The sequence below is a fragment of the Bidens hawaiensis genome, unplaced genomic scaffold (genome assembly GCF_021521415.1).
Source record: "Bidens hawaiensis isolate Kalapana, Puna unplaced genomic scaffold, B.hawaiensis_p1.1 tig00010808_1, whole genome shotgun sequence".
NCBI lineage: Eukaryota > Viridiplantae > Streptophyta > Magnoliopsida > Asterales > Asteraceae > Bidens > Bidens hawaiensis.
In genome coordinates this window covers 476,759-484,009 of record NW_027491830.1, presented here as the reverse complement: position 1 = coordinate 484,009, position 7,251 = coordinate 476,759, and the positions used below count along the sequence as shown (strand labels likewise).

The window sequence follows — 7,251 nt, the reverse complement described above, 5'->3', positions numbered from 1 at the left end:
ATAATATTTTGGTTAGATTGAAGAAATAAAAATCCGTAGAAACCAATTTTAAATAAATTGTATTTTAACTATTGATTTCGTTTGATTATGTATATTTGGCTTACGTGACCCGACCCGACCAGATTTGATCCAACCAAAACGGCTGAAGCGGACCAAAAAAAGTTATATAACGATTTAACCTGACTTGAACGGCTGAGACAAAACAATTTTTTTTATATATATAACTGTATACCGATCCAAAAAAAATCCGACCCTTGTGTGAAAATTTCCAGGATCCACCACTGATATAAATAATCCAGTAGCATCAGTTTATTTTATAGGTCTTAAAGTACCAATTTAATATTATCTTGAAGCATGTTTTTTATTATGTAAAATACGCGGTGCATATTTTTTTTCTTCTTAACTACGATTTTATCCCATCGGGTTTTCCTTATCAATGAATGAGGCAACGTGTATTAAAATAAAGCAATAATATTATCACTTACTTAAAAAGTAAACAAAAGTTTTTGAAGATGAGGTTTTCCGAAATAGGGGGGAAAACAGTTAAAGATGAGAAAATCTCTCTCCATCACCATCTTCGTCCACCAGACAACCAGGCTGCATTACCTCTCTTGGCCGCTATATGCACCATTCTCCATACAATAATAATGGAGCCCAAGAAATTTATACTAGAGGTTGAACCTGCCATCCAGGCCAAAGATGGACGCCCCTCCATGGGACCTGTTTACCGTAGCATCTTCGCCAAAGACGGTTTTCCAAACCCCATTGACGGTTTGGATTCCTGCTGGGACGTTTTCCGGTCAGCCTTACTTACATCTATCTTCATTTTTTATTTTATTCCGTATATTTGTTAATCTCTGAGCGTTTGTTTAGATATGCATGTTTTCATTTTAATTCTGTTTTGTTTGTTATGTTAAAACTGCATTTCGTTTGTTTAGATGTATGCATGGTTTCCTAAAATATGTGTTTGGTCATGTTACAGGATGTCTGCAGAGAAATATCCTGATAACAAAATGCTTGGCACGCGTGAATTTGTCGATGGAAAGGTATAGTTAATCAATGATATATGGAACATTGGCACCTGCAATGCATGATACAGATAATATTCTAAATCTTTGTGTTTAAGCTGATCATCTTTTGTAAATTTGCAGCATGCGAAGTATGAGTGGTTGACATACAAACAAGTCTATGACAAAGTGATACAGTGTGGGAATGCTATCCGAGCTTGTGGAGTTGAGCCGGTAAGTGTTCTTGTTGTAACTATGTTTTTTTCACATTGAGAGACAGATTGTATTGCTTATTATTCACTTGCGGATTAATTTATGCTTACTCTAAAACATGTATTGGTTTTTTTTAGGGAGGAAAGTGTGGTATTTATGGTGCCAATTGTGCACAATGGATTATGAGCATGGAGGTACATTATTATTTCATTTTTTTCCTTCTAAGTTTCTAATAGTCATTGCTTGCTACTAATTTCTATTACCAAGATGGAAACTAATTTTATAGAATAAATGCATTTAAACGAATCGAATGGGGTATGTTTGTGTTCGCTGAACTTTAACTGAACACGGTCGAACACGAACAACGAGGTTTTCTTGTCCGTGTTCATGTTCATGTTCATGTTCATTCATTAATAGTATAAACGAACGGTTCGAAAACGTAAACGACAAACAAATAAAACTAATAAAACTAGACTACTGTAATGGGTGATATTTTAGTTTCATAAAACATAGACTATATTGTAATGGGCCTAACATAAAAGGACAAACGTAAACAAATTTAAATTTATGAATGTTCATAAGCATAAATAAATGAACGAGACATGTGTTCATATTCGTTTATGCAAAAGTTATGTTCATGTTTGTTCATATATTAGGTAAGTGAACTTCCCACCGAACGGTTCGCTAAACGTTCTGTTTGTGTACAGGCTTATACATATACATATATTATAAGTTTCTAGAATTATGTTTTAATACTCATAAGTCAAAAACTGATGCAGGCATGCAATGCTCATGGCTTGTACTGCATACCATTATATGATACCTTAGGTAATTAGTGTTTTCTTTTACCAATGGTTCTTATGTGTTATAGGACTTATGTAATGTATTTTTCTGTTTTAAATGTTTCATTTAGGTGCCAATGCAGTAGAATTCATCGTATGTCATGCTGAGGTCGCCATTGCTTTTGTAGAAGTAAAAAAGATCCCAGAGGTAATTAGTAGTTGTAATAAGGATTCATTATATATCCATTTTAATTTAAATCGAAGCTGTCATAGTCTATAGTTCTTTAGTTTTATCTATAATATCCTTTTGGCGATTCAGGTGCTGAAAACATTCCCGAAAGCTGGAGAATATCTTAAAAGTAAGTCTCTTATTCTATCCATTTTTTTAGTTTTAGCTATTTACTGCATATACTAAAATGCATACATCTTTTAGCAATTGTGAGCTTTGGACAAGCTACTACTGAACAAAAGGAACAATTCAAAAACTTTGGTGCAGCATTACACTCATGGGATGAGTTTTTATCACTGGTAAGCTTTTTCCAATCAACTGTGGTTTGACTTTCATGAAATTTTACTTTGATATTTGACTTTGACTTTCTTCAATTGCAGGGCAAAGACAAACAGTTTGATCTGCCAGTGAAGAAGAAAACCAACATCTGTACTATTATGTACACAAGTGGAACAACCGGCGATCCAAAGGGTGTATTAATTTCTAATAACAGCATTGTTACACTCATAGCTGGTGTTCGCTGTTTTCTAGACTGTAATAATGAATCGGTGAGTTTCCTACCCATCAAGCTCATTATAGTTTTAATTGATTACACGTCATCGTCAAGGTTAGGGCTGTTACTGAGCCAAGCCAGAGCAAGCTCGGGCTCGGCTCGAATGTAAACCAAGCTGGCTCGGCTCGAATGTAAACAGGAGTAGCTCGGCCCGGATCGTATTTTGAAACCAAACTGAAACTTTAGCAGGAGCTTAGTGTAAATAGCTCTATCCAGCTTGTGGCCCGTTAATTTTTCTTATTTTTTTTACATATATTTTTTTTTTACATATATTGATGTATAAAAGAAAAAAAAATATATTTTTTTAACATACTCGTCACACAAAATTTATAAACAAGAGAATTTATGACATTATTTTTGTTTTTTTCTAAATGATATAAAAGATCAAGAGCCATATTATTACTTTCTTTTTTTGTTTTTTTTTTCAATATTATTATTATTATTGTCATTTTATTATTATAACATATATTTTGTATTAAATGTTTTAAAAGAGCCAATTGAGCGAGCCAACGAAACGTTGGCTAGGGCTCGGCTAGTTAACATATTGAGCAGGATAGGCTCTGCTCATTTACCTACAAGGTTTTTTTGAGCTGAGCCATGAACGGCCCTAGTCAACGTACACGTGAACAGTGACATGGCATAAAACATGCAAAAACTGTTTCACTTGAGCAAATGCTGATGATCATACTTGTAATGTTGCAGTTGACAGAAAATGATGTATATCTCTCATTTCTACCTTTGGCACATATATTTGGCCGCGTGATTGAAGAATGTTTTATACATCATGGTGGTAGAATAGGATTTTGGCGCGGGGTAACATCAAAACATCTTGTTTAATCAAATCTCAAGAAACTATTCTTTTTTTATAATATGGCAAATGATATATTCAGGATGCGAAATTACTAATTGAAGACATTGGGGAGCTTAAACCTACTATTTTCTGCGCTGTTCCTCGGGTTTTAGAAAGAATTTTTTCAGGTATTTACTTCTATTCTGTGAATGTTACCCCTATGTTTCTACTATTGCTAATTACTTTCTTTTTTTCAGGTTTGTAGCAGAAGATTAATTCTGGGAGTTTTTTTGCAAGTAAATTGTTTAACCTAGCATATTCATAGTGAGTGTTCCAATAACAAGATTCTTCACATTTTAATCATGCACCTTAATTAAATTTTGTAATATTTGAATTTGATTGTTGAAACTTTATGCAGTAAGTTGCGTAATATGAAGGGCGGGAGTAAACATGAAGAGGCATCTGTATTAAGTGACAAATATGTTTTCGATAAGGTTAGATATTGACTTAAAGTAACTCCTATTCATATTTTACTTGTTTTATTCAAAAAAGTAGATTATGAATGGAATATTTTAGGACAAAAGATGTTATTGTGTTGCTCATTTTGTGCAGGTTAAGCAGAGGTTAGGCGGTAGGGTCCGCATTATCTTATCTGGAGCGGCCCCACTGGCTCCACATGTAGAAGGTTTTCTGAAAGTGGTTGCATGCTGTCATGTCCTCCAAGGATATGGTAATAAAGTTTCTCAAGTTATATAGCAGGTCGGGTAACCGCATAATAATATCTGCATATAACTAAATGTAGGCCTGACCGAAACGTGTGCTGGATCGTTTGTCTCATTGCCAAATGAAATGAACATGGTGGGTACAGTGGGCCCACCGATGCCAAATTCGGACGCGCGTTTGGAATCTGTTCCTGAAATGAATTATGATGCTCTTTCAAGTACACCGCGTGGAGAAATATGCATAAAGGGGGATATCTTGTTTTCTGGGTACTACAAACGTGAAGACCTTACAAAAGAGGTCTTGGTTGATGGATGGTTCCATACAGGTGTTTATGCGTTTCTCACAGTTCTTGTTTAAGATTGATTTGTATTATATATTTCATATATTTATAGATTTATATGTATGTTTTAGGTGATATTGGTGAGTGGCAACCAGATGGAAGCATGAAAGTTATTGACCGCAAAAAGAATATTTTTAAGCTTGCACAAGGAGAATATGTGGCAGTCGAAAATCTGGAGAATGTTTACGGGCTTGTTTCTGCTGTTGATGAGGTATGCTGTTATGAGCTTTTGATCTCATAATATTATACTATCCATGAAAACTGATACCCACGTGTGTGTTTTAGGTGTGGGTATATGGGAATAGTTTTGAGTCATGTCTTGTTGCTGTTGTAAACCCAAACAAGTCGGCTCTCGAAAAGTGGGCCCGTTCAGCTGAACTGTCTGGTGATTTTGAGTCCTTATGTAAGGATCCAAAGGTTAACGAATACATACTAGGAGAGCTAGCCAGAGTTGGAAAAGAGAAAAAGGTATTATTAATATAGCTAACTGGTATTGAGATTTGAATATAAGGTTTGATTAGTGTGGTTGTTTGGGTTGGCAGTTGAAAGGCTTTGAGTTCATTAAAGCGGTTGAGGTTGATCCTGTACCGTTTGACATTGAACGCGATCTTCTGACCCCGACAATGAAAAAGAAAAGGCCCCAGATGCTGAAATATTATCAGGTATGTAAGTAGATAACGTATTGAAAAGATCCATCTGAAACTGAAAACTCGATTATAATATCGTTTTTTTGTTGGCAGAGTAAAATTGATGATATGTACAAGAATATGAAGTGAAGCTGGAAGTAGATGCGAACAGCATTGATAGAAGTTCTGATCTTTTATATTTGTAGATTTTGTCTGTTAATTAATTATTTAAAGATTATGTCTGCTATAATTCTTTTGGAAAGTGTACATAACACTATCCTAGTTATTATCCAAGATTCGCACCGATTTTCAGAAAATTACTGAACACAAACTAATTTTATAAAACTCTGGTGATTGTATACCAACTCAAAGAATATTTACAAGATAAATAAACAACTGAGGAATAAAAAGATGTCACTACAAGAACACAATGATGTATAGCGGTTCGAGTGGACCGAGTGGACGCTAACATTGTTCGTCCACTCTTGGTTTTCAACCAATACTTGTTCTCCCTTCACTGTTATCTTTTATTTGAGCTCGTTCAACTTTCTTGTTCTCTAGGACTCTAGGTCGTAGACCCTAGATGTATCTCTATATATTGTCATTCTTGAGAGGCAGTTGCAATAATAATTAGTAAATCCTGGTTGCAAACCATGTGAAGAGGTAGGTCCCCGCAAAGCCCAGTTGGACCCGCAAGACTCACCTTGAAGAGGTACGTCTGCGCAAAGACCAACTGGATCCGCAGGACCCACCATGCTCAGAGAGATGAAGACCTTACACGCAGTAAGCCAGTTGTTCCCGCAGGAAAGCCTCCCTTGGTACAGTACCCTGCCTGTCCCCGCAGTTGTGGGTACAAGCCAAGAAGGAAGGCCACCCGCACTAACAGTAAGGCTACACGCATAAGGCACTAACTCTTGATACTTCAATAATGTCACCTGAAGAAGAAATGAGCAGGGCGGGAATATTCACGCCCAAAAGAGCCAGTCCGTACGCTTCTAGAAGATCTTTTGTACTATACCTACCAAGGTATAGACAAATAGACAAAATCTGGCAAAAGCAACCCATGAACCAATCACAGGGTGACAGCTCACCGACAAGAGTACGAGGAGGAGCACGCTCCAGTACAAAATGTCACTATCAGCCGCTGCCTACCCACCAACTCCCATCGTGGCACGAACATAGCCCATAGTTGGTGGAAAAGGAATATTATACAGCTGGCCGTACCTGCCTGGAAACCTACATTCGGCTATAAATACTCCAACACCTTGGAACGGTATCATCATCTTCTCTCTAGCTATTTCTCTCAATATACACTTATATTCAGAGCAATCTAGTCTGATTCTCACGCCGGAGGGTGGTCACAAGAAGGAACCCCCCCCCCTTCTCAGTGACGAGCTTATGGTGTCTGTTTTGCAGGTTGAGAAGAATAACCATCTTTGCCGGACCTAACCCTCGTGGGAAACATCTACTTAACCCTAAGATTATCCTTAATCTGCCGGGGTCACTTAGTGTTTCTTCATTGGCGCCATCAGTGCATTAAGCTAGAACTTACTATTCTTTTTCAGTTTTTTCAAACTTCTGGAAAGATGGTTAAGGTTACTCCAATGCCAAAGCCAACGGGTAACCAAGAAATCCGGTAACCACAACCCCAGCTACTGGGGGGAACACCGGTGAAATACACGATTGTTACGAACACTACCCCGGTTACCCAAGCCGGGGCAAGTGCAGTAAACAATCCTCCCCTGGGATTCATTGATACCCAGTTGGAGAAACAACAGACGAGGCTTCCCCGACAAATACTAGATCATGTTAAAGCTTGGGCGGAATCACGTCAGAAAGAATTCCAAACCGAGTTGGACGAACGTTTACGTTCACTCCAACAGGCCAATGACGAATTCGGAAGCACTCGACAACAGCTCAACATGAGCAATGATTGCGAGTATGCGGATGATGAAGATTGGGAAGAATCTGACAGTGACGCAAACCCT

The 7,251-nt window shown here is 37.2% G+C and overlaps 1 pseudogene across 1 annotated transcript; it reads left to right on the top strand.

The window, feature by feature from the left end:
• The first annotated feature begins 647 nt into the window (after window positions 1-647).
• LOC143536424 (long chain acyl-CoA synthetase 4-like) lies at window positions 648-5,472 on the top strand (annotated as a pseudogene). Its single transcript, XR_013135884.1, has 19 exons — window positions 648-799; window positions 983-1,046; window positions 1,152-1,241; window positions 1,358-1,414; window positions 2,000-2,048; window positions 2,134-2,210; window positions 2,322-2,361; window positions 2,436-2,530; window positions 2,612-2,779; window positions 3,487-3,597; window positions 3,675-3,762; window positions 3,832-3,898; window positions 3,993-4,068; window positions 4,187-4,304; window positions 4,377-4,622; window positions 4,709-4,848; window positions 4,923-5,105; window positions 5,180-5,299; window positions 5,378-5,472. The product of XR_013135884.1 is annotated as a long chain acyl-CoA synthetase 4-like (transcript).
• The last annotated feature ends 1,779 nt before the right edge of the window (window positions 5,473-7,251 follow it).